At 51.3% G+C, this 13,496-nt stretch overlaps 5 pseudogenes across 5 annotated transcripts; 3 read left to right on the top strand and 2 right to left on the bottom strand.

Moving 5' to 3' along the window:
• Nucleotides 1-1,275: 1,275 nt before the first annotated feature.
• Nucleotides 1,276-1,620, top strand: LOC306800071 (feather beta keratin pseudogene; annotated as a pseudogene). Its single transcript has one exon. The product of its transcript is annotated as a feather beta keratin pseudogene (transcript).
• Nucleotides 1,621-4,194: 2,574 nt separating this feature from the next.
• LOC306799938 (feather beta keratin pseudogene) lies at nt 4,195-4,803 on the bottom strand (annotated as a pseudogene). The gene is made up of 2 exons: nt 4,744-4,803; nt 4,195-4,550 (listed from the first exon to the last, which is right to left on the bottom strand). The product of its transcript is annotated as a feather beta keratin pseudogene (transcript).
• A 1,874-nt stretch (nt 4,804-6,677) lies between these two features.
• Nucleotides 6,678-7,043, top strand: LOC306799302 (feather beta keratin pseudogene; annotated as a pseudogene). The gene has a single exon. The product of its transcript is annotated as a feather beta keratin pseudogene (transcript).
• Nucleotides 7,044-9,726: 2,683 nt separating this feature from the next.
• LOC306800540 (feather beta keratin pseudogene) lies at nt 9,727-10,082 on the bottom strand (annotated as a pseudogene). Its single transcript has one exon. The product of its transcript is annotated as a feather beta keratin pseudogene (transcript).
• Nucleotides 10,083-12,690: 2,608 nt separating this feature from the next.
• On the top strand, nt 12,691-13,052 carry LOC306800642 (feather beta keratin pseudogene; annotated as a pseudogene). Its single transcript has one exon. The product of its transcript is annotated as a feather beta keratin pseudogene (transcript).
• Nucleotides 13,053-13,496: the final 444 nt, after the last annotated feature.

The raw sequence follows: 13,496 nt of genomic DNA, 5'->3' as shown, positions 1-13,496 counted from the left end.
GGAATTCTTTGTCCAGCTAACAGCAATCTATCCAGCCAGATGTCCAGGGCAGAATCTGCCTGGAAGAGAGAGGCAGGACCACAACCTTATTGTAATGTCTAGTTTTGTCCCCATCCAATTGAAGGATGCCAAGGTGGCACTTCAACATGGATGGCATGGAGAAGAAGGAGGAAGAAGCATACCATGCCACAAATCCTCCATCTTGACCACAAGCCCCTTAATATAAACATTCTAGAAATCTATTTATTCTACATTCTAACAATCTAATTTACACTCTATTTATTTTTGTGACCTGCAATTCTTTCTGCAATGACAGTAATTTTTCCGAGGGGCTTAAATCCAGTCCTCAGGAGTCCTGGGCACCATGCCAGGGCCTCTGACACCCCTGCCAGGGTGGGCTAGAGGCATCCAGGGAAGCCAGGGGAACACCCTGGACTCCCACAGTTAAGACATGAAAAGTAGGATAAGAAATCCAAGTAGGCTGAAAGAGTTGACACTCCTGTCCCCAGCATTGTTGGATCTCCAAAGTGGAACAAGGATACAGATGTGTTTGGCCAAGAGCAGTGCAGGGAGACCATGACACTGACAGGGCTGGGATATCCTGAAAACTAAGGGAAGCTGAAAGAGCTGGGAGTTTCTTGAGACAGGAGGCAAAAATGCAAATGGGTCATGTCAATATTGCATCCATGTCAATATTGCATCCATGCAATATTGAAAACTCCACATTTCTCATTAGGCTTGGTTGAATCCTCTATGTGTCTTGATAGATGTCATCAAATAAGCCCACACTGGTCTCTAATTCTGGCAGTTATTAGCTGCTGCCAAGGTCAAATGCAACAAACAGAAGAGGAAGATGTGACACTGCAGAACATCAGGAAGGAATATATTCTCTGCTTCATGACTCACCAGGCTGGGCCAGGAATGACCTCTTGTCTCCAAAATGCCCTGAGGCCATGGGACAAGTCTGCCCCACCCCTCCAGGACCAGCATAAAAGCCAGCCCAGAGCCTCTCTACCTCACACACTTCTCCTCATTCCTTCTCCTCCTGCTCCTGCACCGACAAGGTGAGTGTCAAGCCCCTGACCCTTCTGCTCCTGCACCCCTGGCCCCTCTCTTCCAGCACGCTCAGCCCCAGCCTCAGCAGCCCTCACGCCTCCCCACAGCCCCACAAGAGCCTCCACACTCCCTCACCCTCCTGCATCACCACCCCTCACACCCCCACAGCCCTGCCCTGCCTCACCCCCCTCTCTTCCAGGGACCCTCCACACCACTCCCATGGCCTGCTACGACCTCTGCCGACCCTGCGGACCCACCCCGCTGGCCAACAGCTGCAACGAGCCCTGTGCCCTGCAATGCCAGGACTCCCGTGTCATCATCAACCCTTCCCCTGTGCTGGTCACCCTGCCAGGACCCATCATGACCTCCTTCCCCCAGAGCACCGCCGTCGGATCCACCTCCTCGGCTGCCGTGGGCACTGAGCTCAGTGCCCAGGGACAGCCCATCTCTGGGGGATTTGGTGGCTTTGGTGGCTTTGGCTATGGGCTGGGCTATGGCCGTGGATTTGGCTATGGGCTGGGAGGCCTGGGCTGCTATGGCAGAAGGGGTGGCTACAACTGCTAAGGACCCTCAGCACCACTCCTGGCACCATGCTCCCACTGTGGGGCGGGTTGTGTCTGATGTTCCAGATAAAAGTCCTCCAACCAAAGGGACCTTGGCTGATGGTCACCCCCATTGGTCTTCAGCCGGGCTCTTTTCAATTTGCTGCTTATGCCTTTTCAATCTTCTACCTCAATAAAGCTTTCCTGCATCACATCTTAAAATGAGTATTTCTTCTTTCTGATGCCAAGATTCTTCCAGTCTCACTGAGCACTAAGTCAGGGTTCCCGAGTTCACTGTGGTGGTTGAAAAATACCTCCAAGAGCTTTTTTAGGATTTATTTCCCCATTTTAATAGCAACTGGCACGCTTTGCTCTTCCAGTGCATCCCACAAATCCCTCAGCTCCTGGATCACGGACCTGGATACTGTAAGGCAGATCTATCCCTGCCTCTGGCACAAACCTCTCTGGATGCTCTGTTCATTTTGAGGTTGCAACCTACTTTTGTACCTCACCATCTTCAGATGTGATTAAGCTGGTCTGCGTCTTCCTTATGTTTTGGGGACACAGAGTTCAACACAGAACTCTGGTCTTAGTGCAGCAGAGCAGAGGGTGAGATTCTGCCATCCTCTTGTACAGCTCATGCTGTGGGGAGGAGCCCTGAATAATGGGTATTTTTGGTTTGTGAGTGCACATGGCTGGGGCATATCCAATTCTTCATCCACCAACCACCCAAGTCCTCCTCCTTGAGGCTGCTCTCAATCCCCTCATCACCCAGCCTGTATCCTGCCTGTTTGCGATTGCTCCAATCCAGTTGCAGCAGATTTTGCCCCTCTGCTCTCCTATGGTGATATTGGAGACCTCAGTCTCTGGGTTACTGGGAAGAAGGAAGGCAAGTCTCTGCTGGAGAAGATCAAGATTATGGCCTTGAGGATGATTGAGGGTCTAAGGTTTGGGACAGCCTTGTCCCATGACATTGGGACATTTTCCAGGCAGAAGCTGTTGCCTGGCACAGCCTGGTGAGTCGTGAAGTTGGGACTGCTTTGTTTACCACAGCTCTTAGATTGCATGTTCTGCTCTTGAGGCTGTGTCCATCTGAGCTTGGCCATAGCTTTAGTGGGTTAGTATTGCTTCCAGCATGGGTGAATGAGGGAAGGTGGACAAATATCCCATACTTGCACTTATGCACAACATTCGTTCCTGTGCAAGAAAACATCTTTGTTTCTGAGATGGAGAGATGTGGACCTGATGGCTGGATAAGGAATGGGCAGGATGATCTCACTCAGAGTTGTGCTCAATGGCTCCATGTCGCTGTGTAGAGGGATGAGTTGTGACCCAAAGAGTCTCGTGTTGCAACTATTATCACTTCCCATCTTTCCAGGGACATGGAGAGTGCAATTGTGTGTCCCCTCAGCAAGAATGTGAATAACAGTAAGGTAAGTGGTGCGGTTGATTGTTTGGAGAGAAGGGATGGCATCCATAAGGTTCTGGACAGGCTGGAGAAATGGGCAGATGTGAAGCTCGTGCATGTCCACAGGGCCAAGAGGAAGGTCCTGCACCTGCATTGGATCCATCTCAGTAATGGATGTTGGATGGACAATGAGTTAATTAAAAGCATCCCTGACAGTAAGGACTTGGGGTGTTGGTGGATGAAGGATTGCACATATCCCAGCCATGTGAATGAGCTGAGCAAAAGTCCTCCAAGTTCTGAGGCTGTTCCCACAGTGTGGGCAGCAATTTCTACCCCGCTGCTGCACTCCGAAAAGACTAAGTTTGTGTGTTCCACTCTGAGGACACAAAAAAAGGGGAGAGAGTGACCTGCTCAAGCAGATCTGTAAATGGCTTTAGGAGATGATGAAGATTTGGAGGAACTTGATTGCAGCCAATGTGAGCACACCACACAGGATGTCCTTGTGTCAGAGACATGGATAGACCTGCACTAGTGTATCCAGGTGTGCGTTCAAGCAAGTGAAAAGTTGCTGTGAGGTACAGGAAAAGCAATGTGCACCAGTGGGTAGTGACATTGAAGATATGGTTACTAAAAGATGTCTTGGAACACTTTTTCAACAACTCAAAGAGCCGCAAACACTTTGGCTTAGTCTCAAAGAGTCTAGGGAGAAGAAAGAAGGAGGAGTCTTGTGAGGTTCTGATGCAGGAAAATTTTATTGAGGTAGAACAATGAAAACTCAGGAGCAGCCAGGGCAAGGGAGATGGTCTGAGGTGCAAGTAGGGCAACCATCACTGAGGCCACTTGCTTGCAGGTGGTCTGGCCAAAACACCAAGGCCTTCCTGCCCCAGAGTAGGAGCAGCTCAGCAGAGGTGCCCAAGGTGTCTGGCCTGGCAGAAGGGGTTTGCAGCAAAGAGAGCTGGACAGAGCCAAAGGAGTGATGCAGAGACAGGGAGCAGAAGAAGAGGAGGAAGGAGAAGGGCCATAATTGCAGGGCTGGCCCTTGACTATGGCCTTGCTTGGTGCTCTGAGAGCAGCAGCTGGAATTGATGAGTCCATTTGAGAGTCTTGGCCCACTGAGGTGGCATCCTCAGTGCCTTGGTTGTGTTGCAGGGAGTGGGTGGTTTGTTTCAGGAGTGGTGCTGAGGGTTCTTAGCAGTTGTAGCCACCCCTTCTGCCATAGCAGCCCAGCCCATAGCCAAATCCACGGCCATAGCCCAGCCCGTAGCCAAAGCCACCAAAGCCACCAAATCCCCCAGAGATGGGCTGTCCCTGCACACTGAGCTCAGTGCCCACGGCAGCCGAGGAGGTGGATCCGACGGCGGTGCTCTGGGGGAAGGAGGTCATGATGGGTCCTGGCAGGGTGACCAGCACAGGGGAAGGGTTGATGATGACACGGGAGTCCTGGCATTGCAGGGCACAGGGCTCGTTGCAGCTGTTGGCCAGCGGGGTGGGTCCGCAGGGTCGGCAGAGGTCGTAGCAGGCCATGGGTGTGGTGTGGAGGGTCCCTGGAAGAGAGGGGGGTGAGGCAGGGCAGGGCTGTGGGGGTGTGAGGGGTGGTGATGCAGGAGGGTGAGGGAGTGTGGAGGCTGTTGTGGGGCTGTGGGGAGGCGTGAGGGCTGCTGAGGCTGGGGCTGAGCGTGCTGGAAGAGAGGGGTCAGGGGTGCAGGAGCAGGAGGGTCAGGGGTTATTGAGACTCACCTTGTTGCTAGCAGGAGCAGGAGGAGAAGGTGTGAGGAGAAGTGTGTGAGGGAAAGAGGCTCTGGTCCTGGCTTTTATGCTGGTCCTGAAGGGGCGGGTCAGCCTTGTCCCATGGCCTTGGGGCATTTTGCAGGCATCAGTTCTCTGCTGGCTCAGCCTGGTGAGTCATTGCGTGAGGAGTGTTTTCTTTCCTGATGTTCTGTGACTCCATGCTCTCCCCTTGAGTCTGTGCCCATCTGACCTTGGCAGCAGCTTTTAAATGGGAGCAGTACAGACCAATGTTTTCTTATTGTTTTGTCTCATGAATGTTGAAGATGGAAACAAAGCCCACAGGAATCTGGGTGTTTTGTCCAGTCTTCGACTGACCCCCTGCCCTTCCTGCTGTCCACACACGTTTGCATGCAATTCAGGACATGGTGGTTTTTGTAGGCTGAAAATTCACATTGCTCTTTCCTGTCAAGATTTTTGACCACCAGAATCCACAAATCCTTCACTGTGAAACTGCTTTCAAGGAGTTCCCCTCCCAAGTTCTTATCATGTTTGGGATTCCCCCAAATGCAGGTGCACAACCTTTAACTTGGATTTGTTGAACTACTACTACAACTGCTACATCTACTACAACTACTACAACTACTACAACTAATACAACTACAACAAGTACTACAACTACTACAGCTATTACAACTGCTACAACTAGAAGTCATTCTGAACATTCCCGGAGTCCTCTCCTAATGGGATCCGTCCAGGTTCTTGTGTCAAGTGCACTGCTCAGCTTCCTGGCACATGCAATTCTGCTGAGGGTGGTCTCGATCACACAGCTCATGTCTTGATAAAGGTGTTCAAGAACACCAGTGCAAGGCAGAGGCCTGAAGGCCTCATCATCAGCCTCCACGTGTACATAGAGCCATTGACCGTCACTCTCTGGCTGTTCCTCATCCATTCATTAGTCCACCCATCAAAACCACGTCTCTGTAGTTTAGAAACAAGGGTGTTCTGTTGCACTGTGTTAAAGCCCTGGCACAGTCCTGGCATGTGACACGAGTTGCCATTCCCTTGGCTACCAAAGCATTTGAGAGGGGAAGGTCCTTGTAGAGCTGCGGAAACTTAAATAGATTGTGAACTGGACATGTACTTTTTAAAATAAAAATCTCTAGCAGTTGCCAGGAGACATAACATAGGAGAAGAAATCCAAGCAGGCTGAAGGAGTTGACCCTCGTCTCCCCCACCACTGCTGGGGCTCCAGAGTGGAAAAAGGACATGGATATTGATTGACTAAGAGCAGTATAGTGGGATCATGACACTGACAGGACTGGGGTATCCTCAAAACAAATGACAAGCTGAAAGAACTGGGAGTTTCTTGGGACAGGAGTCAAGAATGCAGAAGGGACATCATGTCACAATGGCATGACCACACTGTTGACACCCTAGTTCTCCTTAGGTTTGGATGAATTTTCTACGTGTCTTGATAGATGTCATCAAATAAACCCACACTGGTCTCTAATTCTGGCAATAATTAGCTGCTGGCAAGGTCAGATGGACATGAACAGAAGAGGAAGGTGTGACACAGCAGAACATCAGGAAGGAAAATAATCCCACATCATGACTCACCAAGCTAGTCCCAGGGGGAGCTGATGCCTCCAAAATGCCCCAAGGCCATGGGATAAGGCTGTCCTGCTGACCCAGCACCAGAATAAAGGCCAGCCCAGAGCCTCTCTACCTCACACACTTCTCACGCCTTCTCTTCCTGCTCACAGCAAGGTGAGTCTCAAGCCCCTGACCCTCCTGCTCCTGCACCCCTGACCCCTCTCTGCTCAGCCCCAGCCTCAGCAGCCCTCACGCCTCCCCACAGCCCCACAACAGCCTCCACACTCCCTCACCCTCCTGCATCACCACCCCTCACACCCCCACAGCCCTGCCCTGCCTCACCCCCCTCTCTTCCAGGGACCCTCCACACCACACCCATGGCCTGCTACGACCTCTGCCGACCCTGCGGACCCACCCCGCTGGCCAACAGCTGCAACGAGCCCTGTGCCCTGCAATGCCAGGACTCCCGTGTCATCATCAACCCTTCCCCTGTGCTGGTCACCCTGCCAGGACCCATCATGACCTCCTTCCCCCAGAGCACCGCCGTCGGATCCACCTCCTCGGCTGCCGTGGGCACTGAACTCAGTGTGCAGGGACAGCCCATCTCTGGGGGATTTGGTGGCTTTGGTGGCTTTGGCTATGGGCTGGGCTATGGCCATGGATTTGGCTATGGGCTGGGCTGTGGCTATGGCAGAAGGGGTGGCTACAACTGCTGAGGGCTCCCAGCATCACTCCTGACACCATGCTCCCATTGTGGGGCATGTTGTGTCTGACAGCCTGGATAAAACTCCTACAACTAAGGGAACTTGGCTGATGATCACCCCAGTTGCTCTTCAGCCTGGCTCCCTTCCATTTGCTGCTTATAGCCTTTTACTCTTCTGCCTCAATAAAATTTTCCTGCATCACATCTTAAGATGAGTCTTTCTTCTTTCTGATCTCAAGTCTTTTCCAGTCTCACTCAGCACTAATTCAGGGTTCCAGAGTCTACTGTGGTTGTTGAAAAATTCCTCCAAAGGCTCTTGTAGTGTTTATTTCTCCATTTTGCTAGCCACTGGCACACTTTGCTCTTCCAGTGCATCCCACAAAACCTTCATCTCCTGAATCACAGACTTGGATAAAATAATGTTGATTTATCCCTTCTTCCGGCACAAGCCTCTCTGGGTGCTCTGTTCAGTTTTGCTGGACGCTGGTTACTTCTGTACCTCACCATCTACAGATCTTATGTAGCAGGTCCATATCTTCCTTGTCTTTTTGGGGCTCAGAGTTCAACACAGAACTCTGGTTTTAGTGCAGGAGAGCAGAGGGTGAGATTCCCCCATTGTCTTGTTCTGCCCATTCTTGAGGGAATGAGCCCAGGATAAGGGGGAGGTGTCAATGAGTACACGGAGCTGGGACAGATTCAAGTCTTCATCCACCAAGACCCCGAGTCCTCCTCCTTGAGGCTGCTCTCAATTCCCTCCTCACCCAGCCTATTTTCTGCAGGGTTGGGATTGCTCCAATCCAGGTGGGGGAGATCCTGCCCCTCTGCTCTTCTCTGCCCATACTAGAGAACTGTGTTTATCTGTGGGCTACTAGGAACAAGGTAGACAAGACCCTGATGGATAACATGCAGAGTATGACCTTGAGGATGATAGAGAGCTGAAGGTTTAGGACAGCCATTGCCCTTGACATTGGGGCATTTTTTCAGGCAGCATCTCTAGCAAATCATAACCTTGTCACTTTATAGCTAGGAAGCAGCCAAAGAATGCAGCAACATGATGCCTCCTGCGTGCAGCAAGAAAGAGCAATTTATTGAAAAGACCATGGTCTTTATATAAAGAAGATTGTGGAAAGCAAAGTAGAAAAAACTCATTGGTCAAAGAGGGCAGCATGTCTTTGAAAACATACTATCTACAAAATATCGCAAGACATTCACATGGCTCGGTGGTCAACACCAGGTGTCTATCTGTGTTGTTCCTTCATCCTTCCCTTGTTTTGTCTCTGAGAAAGATCCCCAGCCTGGGAAGAAACAGATCAGATTTCTCCACGAGCCTTCAGTAGTGTCCACATAAGCTGGGGAGTGTTTTCCCTCCACTCTTCAGTATCATGTCCAGCTATTGGGGCCATGCCTGTGTGACCTTGGTGGCATCTTTAAATGAGCTGATATTGGTATCAGTCTTGTTGGACAAGGGGAGAGGGAACAATATCATGTACCTGGACTTCTGCATTTGTTCCTGTAGTAGAAGGTGTATTCAGTCTGGAAAGATGTGAAGTTGTGGTTTGACCATGTGGTAGATAAGGAATGGATGGGATGGTCTAACTCAAAGAGGACAGTCTTAGCCAAGCTGTTGTGGTCACTGTCTCCAAGTGTGTGAAGAAAAGGGATGACTGGTGACAGGCAGAAGCTGCTTTATTATTTCCCATCTTTGTCAGGGACATGGACAGTGGGATTGAGTGGGATGTCCAACACAATCAGAGACTGGCTGAGTACTGCATTTGGCTGTCTGGAGGGAAGGGATCCAGAGGGTCTGGAACAGGTTTGGGCAGCGGGATATTGTCAGTCTCATGAAGCTGAACGTGGCCAAGTGCAAGGTCCTGCACTTGTTTTGGAGCAATGCCAAACATGACCACAGACTGAGCAATGAAGGGATTGAGAGCAGCCCAGAGGAGAAGGACCTGGAATGTTGGTGGACAAAGAATTGAACATGCCCTGGCCATGTACATGACCTGTCTAGTGCAAACACAACATCCATACACGGCTTGTGTCAGAGGCCAGGAGAGACCTGCATTGGTGTACCCAGGTCTGGGATGAAACAAGTAACAGCTTTGTAGGATGCAATGGAAGAACAAAGTCTGGCAGTGTGTGCCTGTGAAGGAGAGGACATTTCACAATGCAGCAATGGAAGAGAACTTTGTTGAAGCATAAAGAAAAGTGAAAATCATGAGCAGCAAGTGGAAGAGTTTGGGTTGAGGTACAAGTAGGGAGACCATGATCCAAGGCCTCTTTGCTTGCAGGTGGTTTGGCCAGAGCATAAAGGACTTCCTGCAGAAGGATTTGTGGGATGCTCTGGAAGAGCAAACTGTCCCAGTTGGTAGTAAATGGGAAAAAAATCCTAAAAAAGGTTTTGGAGAATTTTTCATCATCCCCAGTGGACTCTGGAACCTTGATTACTGCTGAGCGAGACTGGAAGAGACTTGACACCAGAAAGAAGCAATATTCATCTTAAGATGTGAAGCAGAAAAACTTTATTGAGGTAGAAGAGTAAAAGTCTATCAGCAGCAAATGGAAGGGAGCCAGGCTGAAGAGCAACTGGAGTGATCATCAGCTGAGGTGCTCTGGTTGGAACAGTTTTGTCCAGATCATCAGAGATTTCCTGCCCCATAGTAGGAGCACGGTGTCAGGAGTTGTGCAGAGAGCCCTCAGCAGTTGCAGCCACCCCTTCTGCCATAGCCACAGCCCAGCCCATAGCCAAATCCACGGCCATAGCCCAGCCCATAGCCAAAGCCACCAAAGCCACCAAATCCCCCAGAGATGGGCTGTCCCTGCACACTGAGCTCAGTGCCCACGGCAGCCGAGGAGGTGGATCCGACGGCGGTGCTCTGGGGGAAGGAGGTCATGATGGGTCCTGGCAGGGTGACCAGCACAGGGGAAGGGTTGATGATGACACGGGAGTCCTGGCATTGCAGGGCACAGGGCTCGTTGCAGCTGTTGGCCAGCGGGGTGGGTCCGCAGGGTCGGCAGAGGTCGTAGCAGGCCATGGGTGTGGTGTGGAGGGTCCCTGGAAGAGAGGGGGGTGAGGCAGGGCAGGGCTGTGGGGGTGTGAGGGGTGGTGATGCAGGAGGGTGAGGGAGTGTGGAGGCTCTTGTGGGGCTGTGGGGAGGCGTGAGGGCTGCTGAGGCTGGGGCTGAGTGTGCTGGAAGAGAGGGGCCAGGGGTGCAGGAGCAGAAGGGTCAGGGTCTTGAGACTCACCTTGTCGGTGCAGGAGCAGGAGGAGAAGGAATGAGGAGAAGTGTGTGAGGTAGAGAGGCTCTGGGTCAGCTTTTATGCTGGTCCTGGAGGGGTGGGGCAGACTTGTCCCATGGCCTCAGGGCATTTTGGAGGCAACAGGTCATTCCTGGCCCAGCCTGGTGAGTCATGAAGCAGAGAATATATTCCTTCCTGATGTTCTGCAGTGTCACATCTTCCTCTTCTGTTTGTTTGCATTTGACCTTGGCAGCAGCTAATAACTGCCAGAATTAGAGACCAGTGTGGGCTTATTTGATGACATCTATCAAGACACGTAGAGGATTCAACCAAGCCCAATGAGAACTGTGGAGCTATCAATATTGCATGGATGCAATATTGACATGGATGCAATATTGACATGACCCATTTACATTCTTGCCTCCTGTCTCAAGAAACTCCCAGCTCTTTCAGCTTCCCTTAGTTTTCAGGATATCCCAGCCCTGTCAGTGTCATGGTCTCCCTGCACTGCTCTTGGCCAAACACATCTGTATCCTTGTTCCACTTTGGAGATCCAACAATGCTGGGGACAGGAGTGTCAACTCTTTCAGCCTACTTGGATTTCTTATCCTACTTTTCATGTCTTAACTGTGGGAGTCCAGGGTGTTCCCCTGGCTTCCCTGGATGCCTCTAGCCCACCCTGGCAGGGGTGTCAGAGGCCCTGGCATGCTGCCCACGACTCCTGAGGACTGGATTTAAGCCCCTGGGAAAAATTACTGTCATTGCAGAAAGAATTACAAGTCACAAAAAATAAATAGAGTGTAAATTAGATTGTTAGAATGTAGAATAAATAGATTTCTAGAATGTTTATATAAAGGGGCTTGTGGTCAAGATGGAAGATTTGGGGCCTGGTATGCTTCTTCCTCCTTCTCCATGCCATCCATGTTGAAGTGCCACCTTGGCATCCTTCAATTGGATGGGGACAAAACTAGACATTACAATAAGGTTGTGGTCCTGCCTCTCTCTTCCAGGCAGATTCTGCCCTGGACATTTGACTGGACAGATTGCTGTTAGCTGGACAAAGAATTCCTGAGATAAGAAACAATAGACAACCTTGGAAACCTCAGAATCCAGCCTCCTGCAGTCTCTCATGGGTGGGCATAGGAAAGAACTGGGTTCTAGACCACCTTCTTGTCCTCCTGGGGTGATCTCAAGCATAAAAAGACACCCTTGGGCTGAGACATAAACTGCTGGAGATTTTTATTTCAAAGACTACATGATCCAGTTAAGCTCCAGCAGGACGACAAGGACCTTCTTTTCTCGAATGCTTTGGTAGCCAAGGGAATGGCAACTGGCGTCGTGCCTGGACTACTGTCAGGGCAATCCCACAGGACACCCTTGTCTCTAAACTACCTACATGTGGGTTTGATGTGTGTACTAATGAATGGATGAGGAACAGACAAAGAGTGATGGTCAATGGCTCTGTGTAAATGTGGAAGCTGATCATGAGACCTCTGCCTTGGATTGGTGATTTTCAATACCTTTATTCAGGATGTGAGCAGTTAAATTGAAACCACCCTCAGAATGTTTGCAGATGCCAGGAAGCTGAGCAGTGCAATTGACACAAGAACAAGAGATCCCAACATAGGAGACACAGGGAATATTGAGAACATACGAACCTCATGATTTTCAATGCCAAGTTCAAGGTCATGCACCTGCACTGGGGCAATCCCAAATGTGAGAACAGCTTGGGAGAGGAACTCCTAGAGAGCAACTCCACAGAGAAAGACCTGAGGGTTCAGGGGTCAAAAATTTTGACAGGAAACAGCAATGTGAATTTTCAGCCGAGAAAAGCAACCATATCCTGGATTCCATAGAAACAGATGTAGCGAGCAGTAATGTCTGGGGGTCAGTTGAAGACAGGAGAAAACACCCAAATTCCTGTGGGCTTTGTTTCCATCTTCCACATTCCTGAGACAAAACAATATGAAAACATTTGCCTGTACTGTTCCCATTTAAAAGCTGCCGCCAAGGTCAGAAGGAGACAGGTTCAAGGGGAGGGCATGGAGTCACACAACATCAGGAAAGAAAACATGACCCACATTATGACTCATCAGGCTGGGCCAAACTGTTGCCTGCAAAATGCCCCAAGGCCATGGGACAAGACTGTCCCACCCCTCCAGGACCAGCATAAAAGGCAACCCAGAGCCTCTCTCCCTCACACACTTCTCACTCCTTCTCCTCCTGCTCCTTCTGACAAGGTGAGTTTTCAAGCCCTCCTGCTCCTGCACCCCTGATCCCTCTCTGCTCAGCCCCAGCCTCAGCAGCCCTCACGCCTCCCCACAGCACCACAACAGCCTCCACACTCCCTCACCCTCCTGCATCACCACCCCTCACACCCCCACAGCCCTGCCCTGCCTCACCCCCCTCTCTTCCAGGGACCCTCCACACCACACCCATGGCCTGCTACGACCTCTGCCGACCCTGCGGACCCACCCCGCTGGCCAACAGCTGCAACGAGCCCTGTGCCCTGCAATGCCAGGACTCCCGTGTCATCATCAACCCTTCCCCTGTGCTGGTCACCCTGCCAGGACCCATCATGACCTCCTTCCCCCAGAGCACCGCCGTCGGATCCACCTCCTCGGCTGCCGTGGGCACTGAGCTCAGTGTGCAGGGACAGCCCATCTCTGGGGGATTTGGTGGCTTTGGTGGCTTTGGCTATGGGCTGGGCTATGGCCGTGGATTTGGCTATGGTCTGGGAGGCCTGGGCTGCTATGGCAGAAGGGGCCGCTACAACTGCTGAGGGTTCTCAGCACCACTCCTGACACCAACCACCCTTTCCCTGGAACACACCCCAGGCATTGAGAGCTCTCTGGGCCAAGGCTCTCAAATGGGCTCAGTTCTTCCACCTCCTCCTCTTAGGGCAGCAAGCAAGGCAGTAGCCAAGGGGCCAGGCCTGCAAACATGGCCCTTTTCCCTCCTCTTCTTCTCCCACTCTGTGCTCTGCATTGCCCCTTTTGCTCTGTCCAGCTGCCTCTGCTGCAATCCCTTCTCTTAGGCTGGACACCATTGGGCACCTCTGCTGAGCTGCTCCCACTCTGGGGCAGGAAGGCCTTGGTGTTTTGGCCAGACCACCTGCAAGCAAGTGGCCTCAGTGATGGTTGCCCTACTTGCACCTCAGACCATCTCCCTTGCCCTGGCTGCTTCTGAGTTTTCACTGTTCTACCTCAATAAAATTTTCCTGTAT

The sequence above is a fragment of the Erithacus rubecula genome, assembly GCF_903797595.1.
Source record: "Erithacus rubecula genome assembly, chromosome: 3".
NCBI classification, from domain to species: Eukaryota; Metazoa; Chordata; class Aves; order Passeriformes; family Muscicapidae; genus Erithacus; species Erithacus rubecula.
This window is presented reverse-complemented; position numbering and strand designations above follow the sequence as displayed.